The sequence below is a fragment of the Haliotis asinina genome, chromosome 11, assembly GCF_037392515.1.
Source record: "Haliotis asinina isolate JCU_RB_2024 chromosome 11, JCU_Hal_asi_v2, whole genome shotgun sequence".
Classification (NCBI taxonomy): domain Eukaryota; kingdom Metazoa; phylum Mollusca; class Gastropoda; order Lepetellida; family Haliotidae; genus Haliotis; species Haliotis asinina.
In genome coordinates, this window is record NC_090290.1 from 41,741,876 (window position 1) to 41,756,860 (window position 14,985).

General features: G+C 40.1%; 1 protein-coding gene across 1 annotated transcript in view; it reads left to right on the forward strand.

Moving 5' to 3' along the window:
• The window catches only part of LOC137255830 (sodium- and chloride-dependent GABA transporter 3-like), a 37,715-nt gene that overhangs the window by 1,077 nt on the left and 21,653 nt on the right, over positions 1 to 14,985 (forward strand). The window lies entirely within an intron of this gene.

Below are 14,985 nucleotides of genomic sequence, written 5' to 3' on the forward strand. Positions count from 1 at the left end.
ATTCTTACATTGTTTTCAAGCAGCAAATATTTCTGAAGTGTACTGGGATTGCGTGTTGTTAACGGAATCCACGAACAAAGAACAGACCTACTGATTCACGTCGGATCTGACAGAAAACATGGGTGTCTCGAGAGCTATAGTTTTTCTCACAGTCAGTAAACCGCATTCTTATCCTTACTGTCCAGCTCCCTCTGTAATGCTACAACCCGAGAAGAGACAAATCTAGATTTCCCCATGTAATCTCACTCACAGTCCTTGAACCACATTATTTTCCCTACTACCTACCCCCTACCCTCCTCTAATGCTAAAGCACTAAATGAGGCAAATGTAGATTTCCTCAGGTTCTCGGTCTCACAATCCCCGAACCACATTACCTTCCCTACTCTCAAGCCCCATATGCTAAAGCTTTAAATAAGGCACGTCTAGATTTCCTCAGGTCTGAATCTCTCGTCTCCCTCGGTCACCTTTTCAATTTAAACGGGTTTGTTTATTATCATCAAAGTGGGAGAGCAACTGAAACCTGTATTCATGAGATGGGTATCATGTAAAACGTGATCGAAACAATGTCATATACATGCTTTTAACGGCGTTTAACCCAAACCGCAGCATTTGTACTCGCCAAATTGTTATAAGTTTTATAACTGAAAGTTCACTGAATGGCATTGTGCATTCGTAGCGTATATGATCAAATTATTGTAATACTAATAAAAAAACTCATATTTTGTTTTTAGAACTCGCTCTTATTTTTTGTAGCATTAAATTGATTGTTCAAATTCTAACACAAATATATAAATAAAGTCAATATCTTTTCCCACTTTACTTTGTATCTGCACTATACAATCTTGTAATTCCATCTGATTCTTTGTATGCTGGTGTGTAACGGTGTAGCTACATTTGCTTTGAAAATGGCGGCCGTTGTTACCAGTGATTAGTGCGCTCGGCAAATTGTGTTACGACCGCAGTATTTATTGCTCGTGCCCACATTTATGTTATGTTAGTTTGTAGCCCACTTCTCATAGTATTGTGATAGTGTCTACTTTAGGACAGCCATGTCCAAATAGTAGTATTTCTACAGACCAAAAACTATGTAGCCAGGCTATATGATATTTAGTTCTTATTAGTCAGTCTACAATCTTAATCTTTATCACTACCGCAGAGTACATTGTTTTGTCAGCTACCTTGTTCCTCTTTCTCACTTCTATTAATTACTATATATGACATTTATGGCCTTTATTGGTCATCCCCCTTGGCTGTGTCTGTCATCACATCATCTTTAGAAGGAAGTGCTATTAGTGTCTCTATCTGTCCATTGTTGAATCTTTGCCTGTCTATTGTTGTTAAATATATATATATGTATGCTCACATCTATACTGGACGTGAGACGTGAGGTGTGAGTGTGGAGACAGGCATACCGACAGTCATTGTATGGACGACCGCGAGCAGGATTATGCCGCTCGCAGGAAAGGCCCTGGGGTTGAGCTGGAAGTCCGCTCACCTCATTCGTGTATACTCGTTTGTCATGTCTTGTGAAACCAACTAAAGAAGTTCGAACTAAACTATGCCTTCGTCTTCACCAACGTATTCATTTGTCTTCGTCAACGTAATATTCATCGAAATCATGAGGTAATTCATTATGAAGTAAGATAGGTTAGTTTCAGATCTTTCCATACATATATGATGAAAGATGCTATCATTGTTGCGTACAGGCAGGAGAAGGCAGTTAGAGTATTTCAGAAGCACAGATTTACTAACGAAGTGAATCTGGACTGGCAATGAGAGGTTGTTTTCTCTGACATCCGCTTCGGTCATATTTAAGCGAAAGGAAAAAAATAGTACGGGGTCAGTAGGTCATAAGCATGTAAACAAAACACGCGTCAGCGAGGCACACACGTCAGTCAACTTGGATACCTAGTGAAATATATATTGGACACATGGGAATTTACACTCTGGAAACGGAACAGTCGTTTAAAAACTGAGTGAGTACCTTCTCTAGTGTTGCGAAGTCGGGGGAAGTGTGGCTGCCAAGTGTCAATCTGAGCATATTGAATTTTCACATTACTGACCTTTAGCCTTTGAAAACAGGCTTGGAATGCGTAAATTAGTGTACTGCCTAGTGCCAATCAGAGTGAGTGAGTTACTATTTAACGTCACATCAGCAATGTTTCAGCCATATCGTGACGAGAATATTTAATACTAAAATGTAAGATATGTATTTCATAAATAAGCCTGTCGTCAAAGGACAGTAAAACAACTAGAATATCACAGTTACAATTTAAAACTAGTGTAGAAAGTTAAAACTAATATCACTATCTGGACAAAACAATATAAAAACAGGCTATAGGTCTCCAACAACTGATGTAGATCACCATACTAGGGACCATGGGGACTTACAGTACTTTTGCTACCTGCATGGACCCTAGCTGGATTTACATCATCCCCTCAGCCGCTGGAGATTGTATGAAATGCTAGCCAAACTTAAAATAACATGAATACTACGATTAAAAACCTGGTAGACTTAAATTTACTACGAATGTTTTTGGACTTACGTACCCTCTCAGGAGGACAATAATTTTACAATGCTTCAACCCCCTTTGAGGGTACAGCCACTAACAATTCAAGTTACTAATCTAAACTACCAATCATTGAAATATATCTATCTACAGAAACATATTGCTAATTAATTAAACCATGAAATCGATTTCCTTTAAAAAGCCAATGATTAAATGACAACTAACAGTGGTAAAAAGGTCCTTCATAGTTTTGACACTGAAATATTTATCCCTTACGATAGAGAATTCATGCTTGACCGTGGTTCTCTCATCACAAGGGATGCAAAATGGAGGATCTTCACCTTTCAACAGGTATGCATGTGTATACCTCGTATGACCAACACGACATCGTCGTAGTATGACCTCTTCAAATCTGGACTGACAGCCCAAGTGGGTATAACCAATGTAAGGTTTTATCTCATATAATTTATTGATACCCACTTGGGTGTCCCACTTCTTTTGCATCAGTTCAAGGATATAAGATCTAATGGTGGCCCTGTAATCACTGTAAGGAATAAGAAGTGGTGTCACAGATTTATGGAGTGCTGCTTTAGCAGCAAGATCAGCCAGTGTGTTACCAGAGATTCCCACATGGCTGGGTAACGAACAGAAGACGATGTCATATTGGCCAGTAGCAAGATTATTATACAATTCAATAATTTCAATTAAAAGTGGACGTTTGCAAGAAATAGTTTTAATAGCCTGAAGGCAAGAAAGAGAGTCTGAATAGATTATATATTGTTTACGTTTAGGGTGTCTTTTAATATATCTAAGAGCGTTAGTATGGCGTTAGCTTCTGCTGTAAAAAAAGAACTGGTATCTGGTAGTCTAGAAGATATTGTTCTCGATCCAATGACAGTAGCACAGGCCACTGCACCACCGTCCTTGGACCCATCTGTAAATAAGGATTTATAATTGCTATATTTAAGTTTCAGCTGATTATATTCTTGTTTATATTGTAATTCATTAGTTTCTGATTTTTTAAATGTGGTCAATGTTAGGTCCACTTCGGGCCTGACCAACTGCCAAGGAGAAGACGAGAAGGAGCTATATTTTCCAGCTCAATGCTAGAAGCAGCAAGAAATGGCTTAATTCTGAGCCCAAGAGGCGGAACAAGGGAAGACATTTTGTTATACAAATCCTCATAGAGAGGATTAAAGACACGATTAAATGCGGGATTAGACTCATTAGAAGCTAATTTTGTGATGTATTGTAAAGAAAGTTTGATACGATGTAAGGTGAGAGAAGGCTCATCAGCTACGACGTATAGACTGTCGATAGGAGAGGTTCTAAAAGAACCGAGACAAAGTCTTAGGCCTTGGTGGTGCACAGGACCAAGTAGTTTTAGGCTGCTTTGACAAGCTCCACCATATACGATGGAACCGTAATCAAGTTTAGATCGGATCAGTGATCTATACAGATGGAGGAGGGTAGTTTGATCCCCTCCCCATTTTGAATTTGAAACAACCTTGGCCTCCTTGACCACTTTGATTGGGGTACCACTGAGATATAGTTCTGGATCTTTATGGGGTTTGTATTTACGACAGACGTGTATACAATTGGTTTTTGATTTAGAAAATTTGAAGCCGTTTTCAAGACACCATTTATCTATTTTGTTTAAACACAGCTGCAATTGCCGTTCAATGGTATGCATAATTTTACCACGACAAGAAATATTAAAATCATCCACAAATAAAGATCCATCTCTTAAATCGTTTAAAACTTTAGATAGACTGTTGATCTCGATGCTAAAAAGAGTGACTGACAAAATACTGCCTTGTGGAACACCCTGATCCTGATTGTAATGATCAGACAGGGTAGAACCCACACGGACTTGAAATTGCCTGTTATTTCAAAAATTGGCTATGAATTGAGGCAAACGACCTCACAAACCAAAATCATGTAAATCTCTCATGATTCTAAACGCACTAAGTGATCGACTGTACTTCTGTTTTTTCGGAAACCACATTGTATGTCTGCGATAAGGTTATTTGTTTCCAAGTACCAAACAAGTCGATTATTTATCACGCGCTCCATGGTCTTGCAAACACAGCATGTTAGTGAAATAGGTCGATAATTGGACGGATCCGTATGATCACGTCCAGGTTTAGGTATGGGTACTACTATGGCGTCACGCCATGAGGGAGGAAAGTTACCCGATGTCCAAATCTCATCAAAAATATTTAGAAGAGTTACTAGGCAGGATTCTGGTAAGTGCTTCAGGAGTTGATAATGTATGTTATCAGCTCCTGTAGCAGTATCGTGAACCTGATCAAGAGCAGTATGGAGCTCATGAATAGAAAAAGTTTCATTATAATCTTCGCCATTATCTTAGTTGAAATTAATAGTTTTCTTTTCTTGTTGTTTTTGATACTGCTGGAATTTAGGTAAATAATTAGAAGAGGAAGAGTGTCTAGCGAGAGTTTCGCCCAGTTCATTTGCGATATCTGATTTATCAGTAAGTAACTGATCTCCATGTTTAAGATGATGGACACTAGATTTAGTACCTTTGCCTTTAATGTTTTGGACCATGTTCCATACCTTGGACATGGGTGTCCGAGAATTTATTTTGGATACATAATTTTGCCAAGATTGGCGTTTGTTCTGTTTAAAAGTACGCCGTGCTTTAGCATTTAAAATTTTAAATTTATTGAAGTAATGTTCTGCTTTTTTCCTTGCCTTCCTAGCTTGTTTGCACTCATCGTTGAACCATGGTTTTCTTATGTGTGGAACTGCAGACTACTTTGGTATACACTCATCAGCTATGGAATTCTGGTATACACTCATCAGCTATGGAATTCAGGTCATCAGAAAAGCATTTAATAGCATCGGGAACGTCAATAAAACGTTCAGGTTTACGTTTTTCAGCACACAGTGTTTCATATAAAGCCCAGTTGGCCTTTTTAAAAGTTCGTCTTGATGATGGAGGAACATCAGATGAAGTTAGAGCTTTTAATACAGTAGGAAAATGGTCACTTCCACAGAGGTCATCGTGGACTGACCATTCAAATTCAGTTAGTAGTTCTGAATTTGTCAATGACAAGTCAAGAGCAGAATAGGTCCCTGTTCCAGGGTGTAAATATGTGTTGAAACCATCATTATAAATACATAAATCGTTGTCAGAACAAAAGTCCTCCAACAATTTACCTTTAGCGTTTATAGGTACACTACCCCAAAGTGGGTTGTGGCCATTTAAATCTCCCATTACAATACAGGGCTTCGGGAGTTGGTCATATAGAGTTTGAAGATTTGTTTTGGCAAACACCGAAGACGGTGAAATATAAAGAGAGCATAGTGTAAACGCTACATGTAAAGTAATTCTCACTGCAACACCCTGCATATTAGTAATAAGTGGAACAGGGCTTTGAATAACGTTTTTCTGACTAGAATGGATGATCCGCCAGTGGCTGTATCACCCGGAGGTGACAAAGAATGATATGCATTAAAATGACGAAGGTCAAATGTATCTGTTTGTTTTAAATATGTCTCTTGGAGACATAACGCTGAAGGTGTAATATATTGGACTAATAGCTGTAATTCATGTAAATTAGTCCTCCATCCTCTGCAGTTCCCCTGTACAATATTATTGGAATAAACTATCTTTTGGGGGGATTTATTGGGGATCTACCCCGCACTCTTTTGGAGGGCGACAAGCTATGTGCCCTAGAATGGACGTTTTCAGAAATGCCCATGTCCTCGAGAGACCCATATTTGTTAAACAATTGTATTTTGTTTTGTGACCCTTTCGGGGCTCTGCCACTTAGTTTTGTCATACGATCTGGCCTTTTAGGTTTAGTTTTAACAGTTTCTAAAGATTTTGGAGTTAATTGAGAAGACTCATGATCAGAGGATGCTACTGATTGGATTTGAGACGAAAGTGACTCTGGTGTTTGAGTAGATATTGCAGGTGAAAAAATCAGAGGAGCTTCTGATGTTATCCAAGTCAAGTCAGTTTGACAGCTTGCGGTTGATTTTGTACTTGCTTCCGACGATGTTTTAGTAATGGAAGCATAGCTTTCTTTAGGTTCAGAACTTTGGATCAGTTTTTTGGCATCTGCAAAACTAACGTTTCGGGTGAAATTTAGTTCGTTGATCTCCATGTGATACTTCCAGACTGGACATTCTTTGGAAAACGATGACTGGGCACCAGTGCAGTTCGTACATTTCTTAACGTTACTGTCACAATCTTCTGTTGTATGTGTCTTTTCACCACAGTGAGCACAAACAACAGACAATGTGCAGTTATTAACCATGGCCGAACTTTTGGCATTTGAAGCATCGAAGAGGGTTTGGAATGTACATTTCCACGCTGATGTTTCTGAGTATCCTGCTTTCAGTGATTTTGGAACATTTGGAGAAGAGAAAGAGAACAGATATGTATTTATGTTTACAGTAGCATCATTTCTAAGGGTTGTAAAACGTTTGACATAGAGGACACCTTGATCCTTCATCTCTGAGGCGATGTCAAGTTCTCACATGTCAGCAAACAAACGTTCACGGTTCCTGACAATTCCTTTGCTCGTGTTAAGTGTTTTGTGAGCCGAGATCGTAACTGGAATACCGACAAAAGATTTAGTACTCATAAGATTGGTGGCTTGCTGTCTTTTTGCATACTCAACCAGAAGGGCACCGGAACGTAATCGCCTAATGTTTTTAACATCATCAGCGATGCCTTATATACCTTTAGCTACGGCAAAAGGATTCAACTTTAAAGGGGTCTTTTCAATAGTCTCAACAACAAGAAAACGTGGAGAGTAATCAATTGAGTTGGGCAGTCTGCGGTCAGTTTCAATGGGATCAGTATCAAGTTGACGTTTGCTCGTTTTTGAGGGGTTTCGTAAGCCATGTTTAGTTAGTTAGATTTCATCATCTGAGCTCCCCACCCAACACTGAGTATCACAAGGGCAATGCTGAATGCAAGTGGGTGTCCGACTTGCAGCACCAAGGATACTCAGATGATATACTCTAGTGGAAGAATTATGAATAACTAATCCAACAGATTGGTCCATGAGCCATCTCTTCTGGCATAAGACTCTAGGCAAAGTTCATACGATCATAATTCAGAATAAAAAAGTTACAAATGAACAGTAGTGCCAAGACCGAATTTCAAAACAATTCCAAATATCAAAATTGTGCAATGACACATACACAGTCCATGCACAGGGCTTGGCATGACCAGCCGATTGGTTGAACCGGGCCCATTCAACCACCCGACTAAGTGAAGTCAGGGCCAAAGTGGTGTATTGAGCAATAGGAACAATGGTACTGCTCCCATGCCCTCAACCACCAGGATCCCTTCCTCCACCGACACAGGGCCGCAAACCACGGCAAACGGGTTGGTGGACCAAATATTCCCCCGGGTCCACAACGGGGGTGTCGGCGAGCTCTTGGCATTACCCAGCACCCACCACGAGGAGGTGGCTCGCCACGGGTGCCCACACACACAGACAGACACACATGATGTATTTTATGAGACATTCAGTTTGTCAACGGTCTAAGGGTCATAAGTCTGCAAGCCACATGTTTAGAAATTACGTGACCTAGGGGAAAGAACTCTGGGACAACTGCTTCGATGGAAATCCAGGCCACTGATTTGCAGGAGTGTGTCCCACCATGTCGGAAGAATAAATAAATGATCACTTGTCTTGACATGTTCCTCGTATATACAAGGTAACTTTGACTTTTTTGTATTCACTGTAATGCATATTTTCACGCCACATTTTGATGGACACAAATGAACATGAGTCAACAATGAAACTGCGTGTACTGAACATTTAACGATTTTTCTATAAGGCTATCTTGCCTGTGTTTCTTCCCGCAAGTGACAAAAAGGGCTATTTCTGTAAATGTTTGGTGTTATGAGCGATGACTTGTCTTGACATTTTCCATGTATGTTCAAGGGTGAGTCGCAAATGGATATACTGGGGGTTGGCATTTGTTCCCTGTGTTTATAAAATCACCTTGCCACTTCAGTTGCAAGTTTCTTTCAAAAACGTATAGAAAATCTAAACAAATATACAGGAACTATCTAAATAAGAAATTGTGACGCTTTGAGCTGAGTGAGTAAGTGAGTGTTTAACGTGAGATCGGCAGTATCTCAGCCATATCGTTCGAAAACAATCTAATTCAATAAAAATGAAAACATTTTAGAGAATAAAACCTATCAACGATAGACAGTGAAAAATACTTACGTATTACAGATATTGATATAAAACTGGCATAGAAAACTAATTTAATTATGATACAAAAAAGGGCTATAGATTACCAACAACTTAAAGTAGGACACCATACTAGGGACTTACAGCACATTGGCTTCCTGCATGGGTCCTAGCTGTATTTACACCATCCCCTTAGCTGTTTAGCAATTTAGACCCACCTAGCCATGTATTAACGTAACAGATATGCTACGACTGAAAATGTGGAAAGTTTAAATTGAGTTTGAATGTTTTGCGTGCTTGCTCAGGATGACAATAAATTTACAATACTTCAATCCCCTTTGAGGTTATAGGCACTGGCCAATACGACATTGTCGCACAATGAGCTCGTCAAAGCTGGCCTGACAATCCAAGTAGGTGTAAACCATATAGGATTTTATTACGCGTAATTTATTTATAACTACTTTGGTGTCCCACCTCTTCTGCAGGAGATCACGGATGTAGGTGCTAATACTAGCTGTGTAACGTGAATATGGAAAACGAAATGGTGTCACTGATTTGCCGATTTTGTTGATAATGTCGAACTGGCTAGTAGCAAGACCACTATATAATTCAGTAAATTCTATCAAAAGTGGATGCTTACTTGATAGATTCAAATAGCCTGAAGACAAGTACGAGAGTCAGTAAGGGTGATGTATTGCTTATGTTAAGGACGTCTTTGAATATATTTAAGAGCTGTTACAGATTTGTTCAGTGCTGCCTTAGCAAGATCGGCCATTGCGTTACCAGAAATGCCAACGTGACTGGTTAACCAACAGAAGACGATGTCGCACTGGCCAGTAGCAAGATCATTATATAATTCAATAATTTTAATTAAAAGTGGATCTTTACAAGAAAGATTGTTAATCGCCTGAGGGCAAGAAAGAGAGTCGGAATACATTATATATTGTTTATGTTGTCTTTGAATATATTTAAGAGCTGTTAATATGGCGTTAGCCTCAGCTGTAAAAATAGAACTGTTGTCGGGTAATCTAGAAGATATTGTTCTGGATCCAATGACAGTGGCACAAGCTACTGCGCCACCGTCCTTGCACCCATCTGTAAATAAGGATTTATAGTTGTTATATTTATGTTTCAATTGATTATATTCTTGTTTATACTGTAATTCATTAGTTTCTGATTTTTAAATGTGGTCAATGTTAGGTCCACTTGGGGCCTAACCAATTGCCAAGGAGGAGAAGAAAGAAGACGGGAAGGAGCTATATTTTCCAGCTCAATGCCGGCAGCAGAAAGAATGGTTTAATTCTTAAACCAAGAGGCGGAACAATGGAATATTTCATACTGTATAAATCCTCACACAGAGGACTGAAAACACAGTTATATGCAGGGTTTGACTCACTGGAATATAATTTTGTTACATGCAGTAACGCTAATTTGATACGTCGCTGCTCAAGAGATGGGTCATCAGTCTCAGCGTACAGGCTGTCAACAGGTGAAGTTCGAAAGGAGCCAAGAGAAAGTCATAGACCTTGATGGTGAACAGAACTATAAGTTTTAGGTTGCTTTTACAGGTCCCACCGTATACAATGGATCCATAATCAAGTTTTGACCGGATCAGCGATCGATACATTTGCAGGAGGGTAGCTTGGTCCCCTCCCCATTTAGAATTTGAAACGACTTACAACATGTCAAGTGCCTTCAGGCATTTAGTTTTGAGGGATTTGATATGTGGTAGAAACGTTAAATGTGAGTCAAAAATTAATCCCAAGAACTTGGCCTCCTTTACAATTTTTATTGGAGATCCATTTAGAAACAGTTCAGGATCTTTATGCGGTGTATATTTTCTACAAAACTGTATTCAGTTAGTCTTCGTTGTAGAAAATGTATAGCCGTTTTCAAGACACCATTTATTTATCTTGTTTAAACACAATTGCAGTTGCCGTTCAATAGTATGCATATTTTTACCACGACAAGAAATATTAAAATCATCCACAAATAACGATGCATCAATTGAATCGTTTAAAACTTTGGAGAAACTGTTTATCTTTATGCTAAAAAGTGTGACTGACAAAATACTGCCTTGCGGAACACCCTGATCCTGATTATAATGGTCAGACAGAGTAGAGCCCACCCGGACTTGAAATTGCCTATCTTTCAAAAACTGAGATGTGAAAAGAGGTAAACGGCCCCTCAACCCAAAATCATGTAAATCCTTCAAAATGCCATGTTTCCAGGTGGTATCATACGCTTTCTCGAGATCAAAGAATATCGATACTGCATGTTGCTTATTTATTATTGCATTTTTGACAAAGGATTCTAGGCGTACCAAGTGATCAATGTTACTTCGATTCTTCCTGAAACCACGCTGAATATTTGTTAAAAGGTTATTGGTTTCAAGATACCAAATCAATCTATTGTTTACCATTCGTTCCATGGTTTTACAGACACAACTCGTTAAAGAGATTGGTCTGTAATTAGATGGATCAGAATGATCCCGGCCAGGTTTTGGAATAGGGACTACAATGGCATTACGCCACGAAGTTGGGAAATTCCCTGTTGTCCATATTGTATCAAATATATTCAAAAGTGTTCCCAAACATGATTCAGGTAAATGTTTCAAGAGCTGATAGTGTATATTATCAGCCCCTGTTGCTGTATCATGAGCTTGCTCAAGGGCAGTTCGTAGCTCATGTAGTGAAAATAGTTCATTGTAGTCTTCACCATTGTCTGAGTTAAAATTAATTGTTATCTTCTGTTGTGCCTTATGTTTCTGAAACTCCGTTGCATAGTTGCATGAAGAGGAACGTTTGGCAAGTGTTTCGCCAAGCTTATTTGCAATGTCAACTTTTTCCGTCAATAAATTATCACCCTCCTTCAAATGGTGGACAGTAGATTTTGAGCCTTTGCCTTTTATGCGTTGAATCATGTTCCACACCTTTGACATCGGTGTGCGTGAATTAATGTTGGAAACATACTTTCCCCAAGACTGACGCTTATTTTGTTTAAAATCACGTCGGGCCTTGACATTTAAAATTTTAACTTTATGTGTTATGTAGGATGTCGGCAAAAATATTTTTCTGCCTTCTTCCTACTCTTTCTAGCTTGTTTACAAATATATGGAATTGCAGAGGACCTAGGTATAGTTTCATCAGCAATAATTTGCAGTTTATCAGAAAATAACTGAATTGGATCCTGAGCAGTGTAAGCAAACGCATATTTCAAGTTGTCAGTACACATTGTTTGAAATAATGGCCAATTGGCCTCACTAAAATTCCACCTTGTTGCAGTGGGGAAATGGTCACTTCCACACAGGTCATCATGGACTGACCATTCAAATTCGTTAAAAATATTGAGATCTGTAATAGACAAGTCCAGAATAAGTTCCAAAACCAGGATGTAAATAAGTGGCTGATCCATCATTAAATTTGCATGAATTATTAGAAATGAAGTCTTCGAGGATTTTGCCTTTATTGTTATTATCGGTACCTCCCCACAAAGGGTTGTGTCTGTTAAGATCACCCATGATAATACAGGGTTGGGGAAGCTGATCGTAGAGATCCTGAAGATCGGACTGCTGAAGAGCCGAAGATGGAGAAATGTACAGTGAACAAAACGTAAATGTTATTTGTAAAGAGAGGCGGACAGATTGCTTTGGAGAGGAACAGGACTATGTATAACACCCTGCCTCACCAAGATGGAAGCGCCACCAGTGGCTTTCTCACCTGGAGGTGAAAACGAATGAAATGAATTGTACTGACGAAGATGAAATTTGTCTGTATTTTTCAGGTATGTCTCCTGTAAACTAAAGGCTGATGGTTTAAAGTATTGAGATAATAATTGTAGATCATCATAATTGGTCTTAAGGCCTCTGCAATTCCATTGTATTACTTTAGGATTTTGTCTCATGGTGGTTGTATTGGCGACCTCTCACGAGAACTCCTAAGCTTGTTTTCTGAAGGTGGAGTTACCTCCATCTCCAGGGGTTCAAAGGAGTTGTGAACCTCTACTGTAACAAGCGTCTCTACAATAGAGGGATTTTTGGATGCTTGTTTCCGATTTTTTAGCGTTTCCGGCAAGCTTTCAACCTTTCAACATTCTCATCAAGACTAACAGTTTTCTGAGCAACCGTTTGATCTGATTGGTTGACGGTCTGAAATGCTGATGTCACAGTAGTCTGGTCACTAATAGTTTGCACAGAGATTGGTTGTTTGGATTTAGTCCACGTCAAATCGGTTTGGCATGAAAGTGACACTGATGAGGGTTTTCTGGAGACAGCAGCTGAATAACTGATGGTCGAAGATGATGTCGACTGCATTTGATGTACTTGTTTTTTGGCCTCAAAAATGGAAATGTCACTTTCATATTTCGACTTTAGGATTTTGGATTGGATCTGCCATTCAGGGCAGGATTTTGATGACAAAACATGTTCACCTCTGCAGTTTACACATTTAGGATCTTTGCTGCTGTGAGCATCTTCATGATCTTCACTACAACGGTGACAACGATGTACATTTCGGCAGGATTTTGAGCCATGTCCAAACTTCTCACATGTATAACATCGGAGTGGAGTCGGGATGTACACTTCCACTCCGATATTGAAATAAACCAGCTTTTAATCATTTAGGGATTGTGCTCAATGAAAACGTAAACAGATAGGTGTTGCTTGGAACAGTTCTACCATCCTGTTTCTTGACTATGAAACGCTTTACAGACGTGACATTTTGGTCTTTAAGTTCTTCAACGATTTCCTCTACTGACATGTCCGACAAACAACGGGCTCGGTCTCGCACAATTCCTCTACTCCAAATGAGTGTTTTATGTTCAGTGACCTTAACGCTGACATTTGCAAACTGATGTTGTTGCAATAGATTAATTGACTGCTGTCTCCTTGCACATTCTACAAGGAGCTGACCATCACGGAGACATGAGACGTTTTTGACTTCTTCACATATTGATTGGATTGTCTTGGAAATCGAAAAAGGATTTAATTTAAGGGGTTCACCATTTGTAGCCTCAATGACTATACATTTTGACCAGTTGTCTTGTTGTTTTGGAATTGAAATATCTTCAGCCTCCAGACGCCTTTTCCTGTCATTTCTAGCGGAACCAGAATGTAATTGATTCATGATGTATGTGAGATGTTCAGCACCCTTGCTCCCAACCCGCCATGGAGTGTCAACAAGGACAGTGTCCACCATCAGCGGATATCCATCATGCATACACCAGGGATACAAGGGTGATATACTCCAGTGAATACGACATATAAAGCTATATTTGTCCACCCAATATAATGTCAGGCTGGTTCGGCTCTTAACAGAAACTTGGGGACATACAGAATTTAGAGGTCGACATCACCAGATTGGCCCATGAGCCACCGCCTTCTGGCATAGGACTCTAGGGAAACGAATACTAAATAAGTTCTGACATAAACATTCATTTCACAAATGACAATGACATTCAACTGATGCAATAAGAATGCTGTCCACGCGCAGGGCATGGCGTGACCAGCCGATTGATAGAACCGGGCCAGTTCTACCACCCGTCTAGGTGAAGTCAGGGCCAAAGTGGTGTGTTGAGCAACAGGAACACGCTTCCATCCCCCTATTGCCCTCAACCACCAGGATCCCTTCCTCCACCGAAACAGGGCCGCAACCCACGGCAAACGGGTTGGTGGACCAAATATCCCCCCGGGTCCACAACGGGGGTGTCAGCGAGCTCTTGGCGTTACCCAGCACCCACCACGAGGAGGTGGCTCGCCACGGGTGCCTTATCAAATATGATTAGAAACGGATTTGCAAATATTGATTTGTTAGGTCGGCTGAAACTCATGAGCATAGTAGCATAAATTCCAGGAGGCACCCGTGGCGAGCCACCTCCTCGTGGTGGGTGCTGGGTAACGCCAAGAGCTCGCCGACACCCCCGTAGTGGACCCGGTGGGATATTTGGTCCACCAACCCGTTTGCCGTGGGTTGCGGCCCTGTGTCGGTGGAGGACGGGAGTCTGGGGGTTGAGGGCACTGGGGACCTGTGACTGCGTTCCCTTTGCTCAACACACCCCTTCGACCCTTACTTCACCTAGACGGGAGGTTGAATGGGCCCGGTTCAACCAATCGGCTGGTCATGCCAAGCCCTGTGCATAGATTATAAATATATCATTGCACAAATATGATTTGAAATTGAAATTTTGGTCTTGGATATATTGGCTTCTGAAACATCTTTGATTTTGAATTATGTTGTTTTGTAATTTGCCTAGAGTCGTATGCCCAGAAGGCGGTGGCTCAT